Raw genomic sequence first — 15,174 nt, 5'->3', positions numbered from 1 at the left:
AGGCTAGTTCAGGAGCTACCGAGATTAACCAAGCTCATAAAGGAAATGTGTTGGACATTCACTTGTTACAAATAGAGATACTGGGAGTAATATAAGTGAGAGCTCTGCTCTAGAAGATGTGTTCATATCATCAAGCCAGTTAGACTGGTATAAGTGGGAAAAAAAATAGGGGAGGCAGTTTATTAAAAATCCACACATTGCTTAATTTTCCAGCTGTTTACTTTGGTAGGATATAAAAATTACCAGAGATCATTAAACACGTTACAAATACACCATTGCTCTTTGTGGTCCTCCAAAGATTAAAGCTTCCACATTTATAAGTTCTAGTTGCGTTTAGTTTATGCTATATTGTCTTTCACTTCAATCTTTTCTTGATTCTAGAGTAAGATCTGTGTCTATGAAGTAGGACAGATAGATGAGGATGAGTTTTAACTAAAGCTTTATTAATTATTTTCCAAATTGAATAAAAATGAAAAATATATAAAATAATGTTTTAGGGGCACCTGGGTGATTTTCAGTTAAGCGTCAGACAGCTGACAGCTCAGAGCCTGGAGCCTGCTTCAGATTCTGTCTCCGGCTCTCTCTGCCCCTCCCTGACTCACACTGTCTCTGTCTCTCTCAAATATAAAAAAAAAATTAAAAATATGTTTTTTAAATATCTAAAATGATATTTTAGGAGAAGGGATAGAGGGGTTTGATTAATGTATTAATATGAGAGACTTATAACTACCTATTTTTAGCCCTTAAGTACTCTTAAAATTTTTACTCTTAAAGAAAACTGCTCTCCTGGGGCACTTGGGTGGCTCAGTCATTTGAGCATCGGACTTTGGCTCAGGTCATGATCTCATGGTTCCTGGGTTTGGGTTTGAGCCCCAGGCTCTGTGCTGACAGCTCAGAGCCTAGAGCCTGCTTCAGATTCTGTGTCTCCCCCTCTCTACCCCTCCCTGCTTACATATTCATTCATTCATTCATTCTCTCTCTCTCTCTCTCTCTCTCTCCCTCCCTTCCTCTCAACAATAAATAAAAACATTTTTTAAAAATATGGGGCACTGGCTAAAGGGATTGGATCTTGTACTCATTCTCTTAGCAATGCATTGGGGAACACTGGCTTATTAGGTTGTGAAAATGTGGGGGAAAAAACTGCTCTCCTAAGCATTTTCGCTGAAGCCTTGTTATGTTGTGCATTTATGCTGTATTTCCAGAAATATTTGTCAAGTAAAGGTTAAGTTTTCAGCCCAGATCCCACCCTCGAATTTCGAATTGGTAGTTCTTTATTTTTATATCTACTTACATGATGATTAAAGCCTTCTGTTAAGTTTCATAAAGCTCCATGAAAGTACTACTTACAAACCTGTAAACCTAGTATGTAGATTATGATTGCAACACACTGATACATTTTGAAAAGCAACCAAATGTGCTTGAATTTGGTAACTAATTTGTACAAATGAATGGTGGCCTCAATGCACTGCCACGATTAATACTACAAGTAGATAGAAATGAAGACTCATAATATTTATTGGGCTGCTACCAATTAATTTCAAGGGCTTAGAAATGAAATATTCTGAATTATTAAAACAGATAGATATAAAACACAACTACGATACATCCAGTTATACAGGAAAAACATAGGAAGGAAAACATACTATAACTGCTAATTATGAGTGAATCCACCTATGTATAGTTTAAAATTCTTAATCTCATGTTTTTAGATTAAAATCACAAATACTAATACCACTGTAATTAATAAGAGGTTTAAATATGAAAAATATATAGCTTAAATTACTTAACCACCCTTATGTGTTCATTTTTTATACATTTCGTTTTCCATTCAAGAATTTTCCATCTAGAAATTGGCCTTTATTTTGAGGGCAACTGGAGAATTGAAACATACAAGTTAACTATTATACTAGAAATCAATGCTCACATATACGATCATGTTCTCCTTTGAGAAATGAGTGCTCACATATACGATCATGTTCTCCTTTGAGAAATGAGTGCTCACATATACGATCATGTTCTCCTTTGAGAAATGAGTGCTCACATATACGATCATGTTCTCCTTTGAGAAATGAGTGCTCACATATACGATCATGTTCTCCTTTGAGAAATGAGTGCTCACATATACGATCATGTTCTCCTTTGAGAAATGAGTGCTCACATATACGATCATGTTCTCCTTTGAGAAATGAGTGCTCACATATACGATCATGTTCTCCTTTGAGAAATCAGTGCTCACATATACGATCATGTTCTCCTTTGAGAAATCAGTGCTCACATATACGATCATGTTCTCTTTTGAGAATTCACTATCGTTGAAATTATTAGTAAATAAAAACCTGGTATAAAAATAAACCACATGAAACACTTAAACTCAACTGCATAACTTATACATTCCTAATGCAGAAATAAATCAAAAAAATTTAAATAAATGAAACTCTCTTAAACATTGAAAATATGTTGATAATTTTGTGTGTGTGCTACAAAATATTATATGAAATACATTCCTTTTTAAATGTGTACATGTTTCAACTAAAATGCAAATACCTTTTTTTCATGCTCAAATGTCAGCATGGAAATGTTGGCTTTCACAGAGTTCTAACAAGGGAGAAGATCAATGCTTTAGATACATATGTATTTCTAAAGTGTCTTTGGAATTCCATCAAATTTGCATAGTTTAAAATATTTTTGAAATTCATTCATTGATTTCATTCATTCATTCAACCCAACCAATAGTGTTACACAGAAAAGTATTGTGTTAGAGAGTGGCCGTATTTGTTTATAAATAGAATATAAATTTGTGCCTTGCAAGATTAACTAGTAAACCAAATACATTGAGCACGGATGGATGGATGGAGAGAGTGAGAGAGGGAGGGAGGGAGGGAGGGAGGGAGGGAGGGAGAGAGAGAGAGAGAGAGAGAGAGAGAGAGAGGGAGAGAACAAATAACCCTTCGCAGTTATCCTGGACAATTTACTTTAAGAAAGTCAAAGATATAATCCATTCTTGGATCCATTTGGAGGAAAATCAGTATTTCTTATAGAAATGATACACAGAATACAGAAAAAAAATATTTGAACTGAACACTGAAAGCTGCTATTTTCCATTTTCATTGACTGTGTCATCTTGGACAAATCATTTAATCTCTCTGAACTCCAGTTTCTTCACCTTTAATATGGCAATAATAATATTTACCTCAAGTATTAATGAGATAACCTGAGACAGCCCCATGATAAGTGCCTGGTACATATCAGGCACTTAGTAAATATTAATAATGGGTAATTGTCCAATCGATAAAGGCACAGACATAAAGTTCCCCTTTTTCATATTCATAAAGGTTGCAATGCTGATAGAGATTTCATCTTCTTGAAATACTCTGAAACATGAAATAACTATACATGCCCTCTTAAGTTTCAGTTGATGGTATTTAATGTTCACAGGATGAAATATAGGCTGATTATTCATGAGGGAAGTGACATATTTGTTCTGCTCATAGATTAATGATCAAGATAGATGGTCCATATAAGGCATCTAGTGTAGAATTATGATCAGCTTTGCAATGATCTGCTTTATAGAAAATGGGTATTTTGAGAGTACAACCTCATGCTCCAAATGAGAGAGAGAAATACATTTAGATATACTTTTGCTTTCTGGATTCAACACTACACATACATTTCTGAAAATGGTCTATTTTTATAGACTCTCTTTAATCATTTTTTTCCAATTCAGCTTGTATTTTTTGCTTACTTTGACCCTTTATTACATAAATGAAGGGTGAGCAATTTTATAACAAAAACATTAATCTTCTGGGGTTTTTTTGCATGGAATTATCATTAGAACATAGCAATTATTTTCTATAAATAAGACCTTCAAGTGACTGATTAATTAGGCTCAGTGATACATGACATTATTAAATGAGCTGTTACATGCTTTTGGTACAAATACATAGAAGTTATTGAACCCTAGTTTGAAATGGACATAATTCCAACTGTATACACATTAGTTTTTTGGCTGAATCATAATTCATGAATATCAGTAAGATTTCAGCTCTGTAAACATCAGTATAATTTCTAATTATTTCAGTACTCTATTCTAGTTGACTTTGAGACTGAATTCATTGGTGCAAACTGCACTATGGCTATGTGTTAATGGTGATTTATATTCTTCCCCATTCAAATTGGAAATGGAATCTCACCTCTATTGCATAATGTTCCAGAACCACTTTTTACTTATTAAAGGATTATTTTCATGTACCAGACTTTGGAAATTTAAATAAATAAAACAAAGTCTGGGGAAAGTATATAAATTAATAACAATGATTCTGTTTTGACAAGTCTTTCTTTATGTGAGGAAACAAAGCCACATTCTTCCAGAAACTCTCAATATTTAACTAAAGTCAGGTGAGGCTGTGTCTCTGTGCACCATCCTTGTGGCATGCTGTGAACTGAACTGTAATTGTGTATTTTCATGTTTCCCTTTTCTCTAATCCCAGACTGTGAGTGGTAATTCTTTAGTATGGCATACAAGTCCCTTTTGTATCTACATTTTAATGACCTATCTAGCCTTTTCCTTATCACTCCCCTGTTACCAAACCCTACACCCTGACATAGTAGAATGTCTCCCAAAATCATGAATCATTTCATCACCCCATTCCCCTGACCATGGTATCCTTCAATCTAGGTGGAACTTCCTCTACTTCTTCACTAAAGAAGGTATCCATCATCCTCTTGGGGTCTAGCTCAATGGTTGGCTTATTAAAGCATTACCTGGCCTCCCAGGCAAGGTGTTACCCCTTCCCATTTGCCTTGCTGACATCTTCATGTAGAGCAGCTCTCATTGAATGAGGATTTTCTTTAAATTCTGTCTCTTCCTTTAGCTCAAGGACTCTCAATACCTAGTATGCATAAGCATCACAAAGACGCAAGACCCCAAGATCTGCAATTTCATTTGCAGGTGTTTCTCATGCAGAAATCCAGGATCATATTTTGTAAAAAATAAAAATAAAATAAAATAAAATAAAATAAAATAAAATAAAATAAAATAAAATAAAACAAAAGACAAAAAAAAAACCCAAAAAACAAACTGCACTAATTGTGTATAAATCAACAACCGGGCTATGCCTTTTTTGTTTTGAATATATAGGTGCAAAATAGTGACATTCAATGAATGCTTGTTGAGTAAATGAATAGTTTTAAAATACTACATAATTTCTTTGTGAATAGTTTGTATGCTGCCTGACAGTACAGGCATGTAGATTTGTGGCTATGTTTACAACTATTCAAGCAGGATTTTAATTAGTGGTCAATGTCAATTTAAAGGTTGCTACTGAACTATGTCCTTGGTACTCTGTCTTTCTAAAAAAATTTTTTTGAAAAATACTTGATAAAGAAATATAAGATGTGCTAAGAAATATAGCTAATATTCTGACTTTCAGAATGAGTATTCAAAAAAGTAGTTCAAAATCAACAACAGAAAGACTCAACAACAAGGTGAAATGTCACAGAGATGTATACTTCTGTGTTTAGGTTAAAAAAAAATCAATTGCAAAGATGCAGGATGGTGTGAGAACTGGCTTGACAGAAGTTCATTTAGGAAGAACCTAGATTTTCAGTTGAAAACAAATTCAATAAAACCCAATGATATGACAATGGTCAGATGATGTTGAAGTGCTTTAAAATAAGAAGCATTATTATACAGGATGTAATCATGTCACTGCTTTGCACCAGGCAATTCTCCTCTGATGTAACGTATTGAGATCATTGTGCCACACCTCAGGATGGATACTTGGACAACTGGAGTCATTGGACTCCATACTTGGAGTCAACCGGAGACAACAGTTGAGGAAAACCATTCTATGTGAGTACTGACCTTGGATACTACATGTTACTGGTACAATAATGTAGCTTAACAAACAATTACAAAACATTAATATCATGCACTAAGAGACAATTGTTTAGGTCGTGTGTTTTTGTTTGGCTAGAGGTTTCCCAGAGGCTGGGATCACTGGGGGCTCTGTTTCAAGCTTGGATAGAACTGGGATTGGACTCCTTGAGGTGCAGACTCCCCATTTCATTCTGGAGCCAAGACTAAGGGCCTAATAGCTATCTAGAGAAGTTATTCTGGCAACAGCAAGAGAGCAAGTGGGAAATGCATAGTCGTCTTAATGTGTAGGCTCAGATGTGACATTATTCCATTAGTCAAAGCAAGATACAGGATAATGAGGAGGCAAACACTCTGCCTCTTTTATGAGAGACACTGAAAAATCACAGAGCAAAGGGTGTGAACTTAGGGAGGGTACGGAATCGTAGCCAAGAATGCATTCTATCACATTCTGGATATTGATAGAGGGACATTATCTTCATAAAGGCTGGTATGTGGACCAAAATGATTTATTATGTGTAGCTTCACAAGCTGATTTCTGGTCAATATATATAAATGGAGATTACAGGGGAGAAGATATTACTTCAGTTTAAGAGTTTCCTAATAAGCTGAGGTGTGAGCACTATGGTATTAGTACAAAGTACCCAGTCTTTGGAATTGTACACAAATCAGTTTGAACCTTGTCTAGGCCTGGGCAAGGTAAACATTGGAAACCTAGTTTCTTTGTGATCTGAGGATTAAGCTGTCTACCTCATGTGATAATGTTATGAAATATTCAGTATAGGCCTCTGCATATAGCAGCTGCTCTGTATTATTTTAGAAATGGTCAAGTGTTTCCTGACTAGCCCTTCACACTCCACTCTTGCTTTTTTCACACATCTATAATTTGGTCTTACTGAATATTATATAATACTAATTCACAATTACTTATAGCACTTGAATTCTAAATCCGAAAACTCTGAACTCCCAATTTTTCTTCAACTGAATGTCAAAATCATTAGGCAACAAAATTCTTATCTAAAATGATTAGCTATTTATAGCTATTTATGCCCTGCCTACTATAGTCACTCATTTATTTCAATACAATGAGATGAATATATATTTTTGGCCCGGATGCAACATATAATTTATGTGTTGTACTACCTTTATAAAATATAATTAGTTCTGAATATGAAACATCTAGTCCACAGTATTGTAACTATGGAATAGTTACATATACCTGTACTTACATATACCATATAGTTCACTGTTCTCCTTCTAGCCCCTAGAAAATAGCTCTTTATAAACAGCTTTAATGAAACAGTAAAATAAGGTGTTGAGATTATTATAAAGGGGAATCTAATTATGGGGAATTACTAATATATGTATCTTATTTTGGCTCTATTCCACATGCATCTGAGATAAATTGTTTCCTTTTCTGAGGTTCTCCAGGGATCTAAAGTGTTCTGTATGGTTTTTTTTCTCTCCCCTACTCTACAGTTTCAAGATCACAAAGTCCATATTTTTCATCTTGACCATGGGTGTTTCAAGAAAAATACCTCCCTTCTCTCATTACCAGTGTTCAAGTGCAATAAAGTAAGACCGTTTTGTTGTTGTTGTTGTTGTTTGTTTGGTTTTGTTTTTTTTGGTTAATTTAAGTGCAAACTGATTGAAAAACAAAAGACAACAATGAAAGCACAGGAAGATCATTTAGAAAAAGGATGGAATAGTAACTAATAGAGAACTTGCTGAGCTCAAATGACCAAATCAGGCTGACACAAAAAAACGATGATCATAACCGTCACCAAAGATGAATTTGGTTTTGCCAACTGTTAGATATGATGACAACCTCAAACTCTATCCAAAAATCGTTCTTTTTGTACATCTGAGTGCTATATCTAGGCTTTCCTGTTCCTTTCCTATCATTTCAGCTAAATGCTCTACCATTCTTGAGTATCTTAGGTCACCTGAAGGACATGCAGTTCTTTAGTAATTAATTATATTCTCATATCTTTGTCTTTGTACATACCTTTGTCTGGCTAAATTTTATTTACCCAGTTAAATCACAGCTTGGCATCAGTTCTTTTTTAAAAACTTCTGGGGGTGTTTGGGGGACTCGGTTGGTTGAGCGTCCAACTCTTGATTTCGGCTCAGATCATGATCCCAGGGTCATGGGATTGAGCCCCACATCTGGCTCCACACAGAGCACGGAGCCTGCTTAAGATTCTCTCTCTCCCTCTTCCCCTCTCCCCCACTTGCATACGCTCTCTCTCTCCCTCCCTCCCTCAAAAAAAAAAAAAAAGAAGCTTCTGGTACTTTCTTGTAACTGTCTACTTGATGGCTTCCTATGTTCTCTCATATCCTCTGGCACCTCTTTCTAGCATAAGTACTTATCACATGCTACATGTTTATTTGCATGTCTGTCTTCTTCACTAATTGTCTCCAAAGAGTCTACTCCTGGACTTTAGGACATCCTTCATGGACCATATAGTGCCCTCAAATAGCCATTTAAAAAAAATTATGTTTATTTATTTTTGAAAGAGAGAAAGAGACAGAGACAGAGAGAGACAGAGTGTGAGCAGTAGAAGGGCAGAGAGAGAGGGGGAGACACAGAATCTGAAGCAGGTTCCAGGCTCTAAGCTGTCAGCAGAGAGCCTGATGTGGGGCTCAAACCCACAGACTGTGAGATCATGACCTGAGCTGAAATCAGCTGCTCAACCGACTGAGCCACCTAGGTGCCCCCAAATAACCATTTTGAAGGACTCTTTTATTACTGTGCCCTTGGAAGCATTTTCTGGATACTGACTTCTCTATCTTGTTTATTTTGTGTAGAACAGAATTTAGAAAACAATGACCTGGCTACCCACAGTTATATTTGCTTTAGTCTCTATAGTGTTTAACTTTCAAAAATTAGTTGCCAACATTTAAAACATCAGGGCATTGCATTGAAAAACTGATGTGGCAAGTTCCATTTTACAAAAATGGACAGAACATCATTTTCTATCCTTGAACCATTCCCATTCCCCAGTGACTGGTGAGGTCTCATATCCTTTCTCTTGAATCTGGATGGACTTGACAGAATGACGCTAAGTCATGAAAGACAATGCAGCTTCTGTTCTGTTCTGTGGAGTACTCAAATCTGGTGCTTTAAGCTGCCATGCTATGAGGAAGCTAAGCAATGTGGAATACTACATTAGCATTCTAAGCAGTGGTCCCAATTTAGGTATCAGCTGATATCCAGCATCAGCTGCCAGACAGATGAGAGAAGAATCTCCAGATGATTCCATATCCCAGCCATTGAGTTATCCTTACCTTTTGAGCCTTCTTGCTGAGAGGCTCCAGATGTAGGGGAGAAGAAACAGTACACCCTGCTGTGCCTTGTTAGAATTCCTGATATACAAAATCCTCAATTATAAGAGAGCATGGTAAAGATGGTTATTTTATACCACTTGGCTTTTGGATGGTTTGTTATGCAGCAACAGTAACTGGAAAACAGGATTTCATGGGGAAAAACATCTAACACCCCTGTACCCTTTACTCTACATGAACTATATGGCCATGATATCCTAAACTTGAACAGAAGATAGTTGCCTTCAACAGAGCATGCACTTTCCAGTTTGCCAGTCTCCACCACTCCTTATTGTTGCACCTTGACAATTATATACACTTGTGAGCATTTGTGACCACTAAATATGTTGATAACTACCTGTTAAATATGTTTTTATTTTTTAAAAAATGTTTATTTCTGGGAGAGAGAGAGAGAGAGCAAGTGGGGGAGGGGCAGGGAGAGAGGGGAACAGAGAACCCAAAGTGGGCTTTGTGCTGATAGCAGCAAGACCCATGTGAGGCTTGAACTCATGAATGGTGAGATCATGATCTGAGCCAAAGTTGGATGTTTAACCAACTGAGCCACCCAGGCGCCCCTAAATATGTTTATTTTCTTCTGGTGGAGCTAAGTATCTTTAATTACTATTGAAGTCAGAATTTCATCTTAGGCTCTTTAACTGGCCTTAATACTAGACTTTTTGCAACACATCAGGTTCTTCAAGAGTCTACGATGATCTAACAGCTCCCTTTTCCAAAGCTCTCACTGCAGATGGTTTGCCTAATACTTTCCTGTTTCTAGTTGAGGTGTGTCTCATTTATAAAGTAATCTGCTGAGAAGAAATGACTGACATGCTGACATATCCTCGTCTCAGTAAATGATTAAACAGGTTTCAGTTACTAACTGGGACACTTCCTTAAGTTTTCTGGGGAGACTCATCATTCAAATGACTAGGGAAAATAGTTTTCTAGCTTTTCTTATTAAAGTCTTGCAAAAGATATTGCGTATTAAAAAATTTTTTTTGATGCTTATTCATGTTTGTGGGAGACAGTGAGAGAGAGGGGCAGAGTGCAAGAGGGGGGGTCATGGAGAGGAGACACAGAATCTGAAGCAGGCTTCAGGCTCTGAGCTGTCAGCACAGAGCCCAACTCGGGGCTCGAACTCACAGACTGTGAGATTGTGACCTGAGCCTAAGTCGGACGCTCAACCAACTGAGCCACCCAGGTGCCCTTTATTGCCCTTTATATTTTAAATACAAATTGACTATTTAGGGAAGTAGTTATCAAAATTAATCTTATAGTAATAAAAAATCAACAAATGCAATAAATGGATAATTTGCAAAAACACATTCTTCCTTAAAATCAACAGCAAGTATCCTAGATGCCTAAAATAAGTATTCCAGATGAGGACAAAAAAAAAAATAGTGTGTATCAAGAGCTGGATTCTCACTTTGTTGAAGTAAATCCAAGCAGTAGCCAATCCACTGTTCATGCATGCAGAGGTCTGTAGATGGCATGAAAATACAACTAACTTGTAGAATAACTGGGAAAATATCTCAAATCCAATAACCTTTTGTAAATTCAATCTCATCATTGACTATAGTTTGAAACATAGGAGAATTGAATTACAAAATGAGGGTGAGTCATTTTATAGTGAATAGTACCACTTAAATTAATAGGAAAAGCTGTTATATACTTAATATGATAACTTTTATTAAATTACTGGATAACTGCAGTGACTTACACTTAAATTTTCATTAGAAGGGCTTCCATAGACTCTTAGTATCAAATACAGGGATCGCATTAAATTTATAGCCTAAACACATGGTTTTTCTTGCTTGAAATTATCCTTTTGTCAGAACCTTTTGAAAAGCATGCAGATGACTTACTACATTTTTATTATATTAAATGCATATTCTCTGTGGCTTGTTCAGGTAATAACGGAATCTGTTGACTCAGTGAATTGATTTAGTATTTTCAGACACTATTAGTCTTTATGTATAAGGCGTCTGGAGCTAGAAGATGTGATTTTGAATCCAACATTTACTACCTGAATGAACTTGGGAAAATCACTTGACATTTTTAAGCTTCAGTTCTTTCTGCCTCAAATGTTACTGCAAGGATTAAATGAGACAAATTGGCCTAAACAATTAACACAACGGCTAGGCCAAAAGTAATGTTAGTTATTATGAATCATTAGTTTCAAGTAGTCTCTGAACAACACAGCACTGGTTCCCACTGTGTGGGCTCTGACCCTTGAGGAGCCAAGAAATTATGCGAAGGAGTCCGAGAACCCATTGGTTCACCAAATGTACATTTGTATGGTCACTGTGTATTCTGACTTTTTTTTTAAGTATGTAGATGCTTTCTCATTAATAAAATACGAATTCATTTAAAAGCATTACTGTTTCCATAATGATTCAAGTCATTATTTACATCTTCAAGCAACTGACATTAATATGTACAATTATTAGTTGTTGAGCGTATGATACAATTTTTGTATGCTGTGCTGGCTCTCTTCCCTTTGCCTACCCACTTCCATTCTTCCCTCCAGCCTGCTCTGTACTCTGGGGATGACTAACAGCAACTCCATATACTAGGTTTCTTGTCTTCTGCCTCCTAATGTATTCAACCAATAAGACCAAGAGTAGGAGACTGGAAGGAGGGAGGAAAGTGAGGTCAGGGCATTAACTCCCTGAACTTTTCTCTTTGTGGGATGACCAGAGCTACCATTCTGAATCAGAAGTCTGAGTTCCTGTCAGGAGACCTCTCCAAATAGTATTCTCTGTTTCCTCTCAAAACAAATTTTGGTGACAAACACCTTGGCCCAAGGATACTAGTGCCAGGGCATCGTATTGTCTCTTGTGGTTTCCCTATACTCTGCTATTGAAAATAGTTCTCTTATTAAACTTTTCTCAAATTATCCTAATTTAAGAGTAATTTCACCCTCTACTGTGTGGACCCTGACCAATACAGGTATTCAAAAAAGGGTCTTCATTCTAGAAAACTTTGAGAACTTAAATATCAGAAAGAGATGTATATTTTCTCTCCTAGCACAGTCACTTGGAATTTACAGAAAATAAGATTCTTTTCCTAGTGAATTCCTCACCTGATTCATGAATTAAGGAAAGCAAAGTCTTCCATTTTGATATTTTGCCTATTATACAAATCTGAAGTTAAAGATTTACAAAGGAAAAAAGACAGTCTCTGCAGCAAATGGTGTTGGGAAAACTGGACAGTGGCATGCAGAAGAATGAACTTGGACCACTTTCTTACACCATACACAAAAATAAATTCAACATGGATGAAAGACAGGAAATGTAAGACAGGAAACCATCAAAATCCTAGTGAAGAAAACTGTAGCAACCTCTTTGACCTTGGCTGACAGCAACTGGCTAAAAGGCAACTGACAGAATGGGCAAAGATATTGGCAAATGACATATAGGATAAAGGGTTAGTATCCCAAATCAATGAAGAACTTATCAAACTGAACACCCAAAAAACAAAGAATCCAGTGGAGAAATGGGCAAAAGATGTAAATAGACACTTTTCCAAAGAAGACATCCAGATGGCTAACAGACGCACGAAAAGATACTCAACATCACTCACCATCAGGGAAATACAAATCAAAACCACAATGAGATACTACCTCACACCTGTCAGAATGGCTAACATTAACAACTCAGGCAATAACAGATGTTGGCAAGGATGCGGAGAAAGAGGATCTCTTTTGCATTGCTGGTGGGAATGCAAACTGGTGCAGCCACTCTAGAAAACAGTGTGAAGGTTTCTCAAAAAATTAAAAATAGAACTACCCTATGACCCAGCAATTGCAACACTAGGTATTTATCCAAGGGATACAGGTATGCTGTTTCAAAGGGACACATGCACCCCAATGTTTATAGCAGCACTATCAACAATAGCTAAAGTATGGAAAGAGCCCAAATGTCCATCGATGGATGAATGGATAAAGAAGATGTGTTGTGTATATATACAATGGAATATTACTCAGCAATCGAAAAGAAATCTTGACATTTGCAACAATGTGGATGGAACTAAAGCGTATTATAGTAAGCAAAAGTGAATCTGAGAAAGACAATTTGATTTCACTCATATGTGGAATTTAAGAAACAAAACAGATGAACACAGGGGAAGGGAAGGGAAAATAAAATAAGATAAAAACAGAGAGGGGGGCAAGCCATAAGAGACTCTTAAATACAAAGAACAAACAGAGGGTTGCTGGAGAGGAAGTGGGTGGGGGGATGGGCTACATGGGTGATGTACATTAAAGAGGGCACTTGTTGGGATGAGCACTGGGTGTTCCGTGTAAGTGATGAATTACTAAATTCTACTCCTGAAACCAATACTACACTATATGTTAACTAAATTGAATTTAACTTAAAAAAATAGAATAAAGGGAAATATTCCAATTAGGGTTTAAGCACCTGTAAAGAAAATATATAGTTCCGTCCCAGGTGCAAAGGGTAGATGTAATATTCAAGCAAAACGAACTACATTGCTATCTCTTCAGAAGGACTATAAATACTAAACCAAAACAAATAAACAATTTTTTAATTCAGAATTAAATGTAGAAATGAAACAATAAAATAAAGCTCAACTATCTAAAAAAAAAAAAGATTTACACTGGAAAATTATAGTTTCTTAACATTTCACACCCAAATTAAATTGCCCTTAGAATCCATGATCAAAATTGGTCTTTTGATTTTCATTTGCAATATTACTATTTGAGCTTAAGTGCATGCCAATAAATTTTTTTCCCTACATCTATGGCTTTGGTTTGGTATAGATTCTTGCTGAAAATTTGGGCATTGAGAAAAGTCAATTGGTTGGTAAAACCTTATGAATTTACATAATTTCAGAAGATTGATCTCTGAAAATGTTAATGACTTTGAGGAGTACATAAAAAATGGGGTTTGAGAACATGGACAGAATTTAATATTTAGTCCAATTAAAGTTGTTAATCACAGGATGTAACTTGTCTTAATCCAAAGACTTCAATAATTGAGTTCCCCTGGAAACTGCAATACTAATACTGCAAGTTGATGCTTGCATAATAAACTCATCAATCCATATTTTTTTAAGTTTTTATTCTCATAGACACAGAGCAAGAGAAAAAGATGGTCCAAGACCCGTGATATCATCGTCCTCTTTACCAGTCCTTAATATGTCATTTATGTTGAGCTGCCTCCTAAGGAATCTTCAGAGAAGTCCCTTTTCTGATCCATTTGAAAATTTCCAGAACTAACGACACCTTACAAGACAACTGGGGATTAATTAAAGTTGTTATAGCTTCTGAACTCCAGGTGAACCTTTCTAGTGTGTTACCTTGTGAACTTCCCTTAGACTCTCTATTGAAGATGATATAATTACTCCATTTAGGTACCTGCCAGATTCTACTCTATAATTTCTACAAATTCTGTATTCACCTGTGCCGACTAGTCATTTAAAGACCACTTTCTGTAAAGATTTTTATTTTTTTATATCAATTCTGCTAAGTCACACATAATTTGCTATTTTGCTTTCAGATTCTAAATTGGAATTTCTTCTAATTTTGGCCATGACAGTGCCAAAATAATATTCACATTCTTTATAAATGATGGAGATGTTTTATGCTCATATATTTCTCTTTGGTCAACTTTAGAAACTTACTCCATTTTCCTCCATAAATCAAAATCATAGTTTTAGAAGTCCAATTAAAGAGCCACCACTTTAAAGAGAAATAGTTCTATACTGATTCTTATAAAAATAAACTTTCTCTCACGTATAAGTTCTAATACTTGGTTACTCTATAGTTGTTTCACTTATAATATAGTTATTTTAATATATACACAGCTCACAAATGACTCGTCAAACAAATTGTTAGGGGCAAATATTAAAATATAATTAAAAATTTCAAAAAATAAGTGTTGTCACTGCATGGCAAGTATACTCTCTGACACATATAATCATTTAATAAGTTCTTATCTAACTAAACT

General features: G+C 35.8%; 1 protein-coding gene and 1 long non-coding RNA gene across 15 annotated transcripts in view; one reads left to right on the top strand and one right to left on the bottom strand.

The window, feature by feature from the left end:
- The window catches only part of LOC128315609 (uncharacterized), a 131,722-nt gene extending 124,263 nt beyond the window's left edge, over positions 1-7,459 (top strand). For both annotated transcript variants that reach the window (XR_008298551.1, XR_008298550.1), the window contains 2 exons: positions 5,722-5,851; positions 7,355-7,459. This is a non-coding gene — a long non-coding RNA (uncharacterized LOC128315609). The remainder of the gene's footprint in view (positions 1-5,721; positions 5,852-7,354) is intronic.
- The window catches only part of KHDRBS2 (KH RNA binding domain containing, signal transduction associated 2), a 624,340-nt gene that overhangs the window by 71,474 nt on the left and 537,692 nt on the right, over positions 1-15,174 (bottom strand). The gene's annotated exons all lie outside the window — the stretch shown is intronic.

Source organism: Acinonyx jubatus, chromosome B2, assembly GCF_027475565.1.
Source record: "Acinonyx jubatus isolate Ajub_Pintada_27869175 chromosome B2, VMU_Ajub_asm_v1.0, whole genome shotgun sequence".
Classification (NCBI taxonomy): domain Eukaryota; kingdom Metazoa; phylum Chordata; class Mammalia; order Carnivora; family Felidae; genus Acinonyx; species Acinonyx jubatus.
This window is presented reverse-complemented; position numbering and strand designations above follow the sequence as displayed.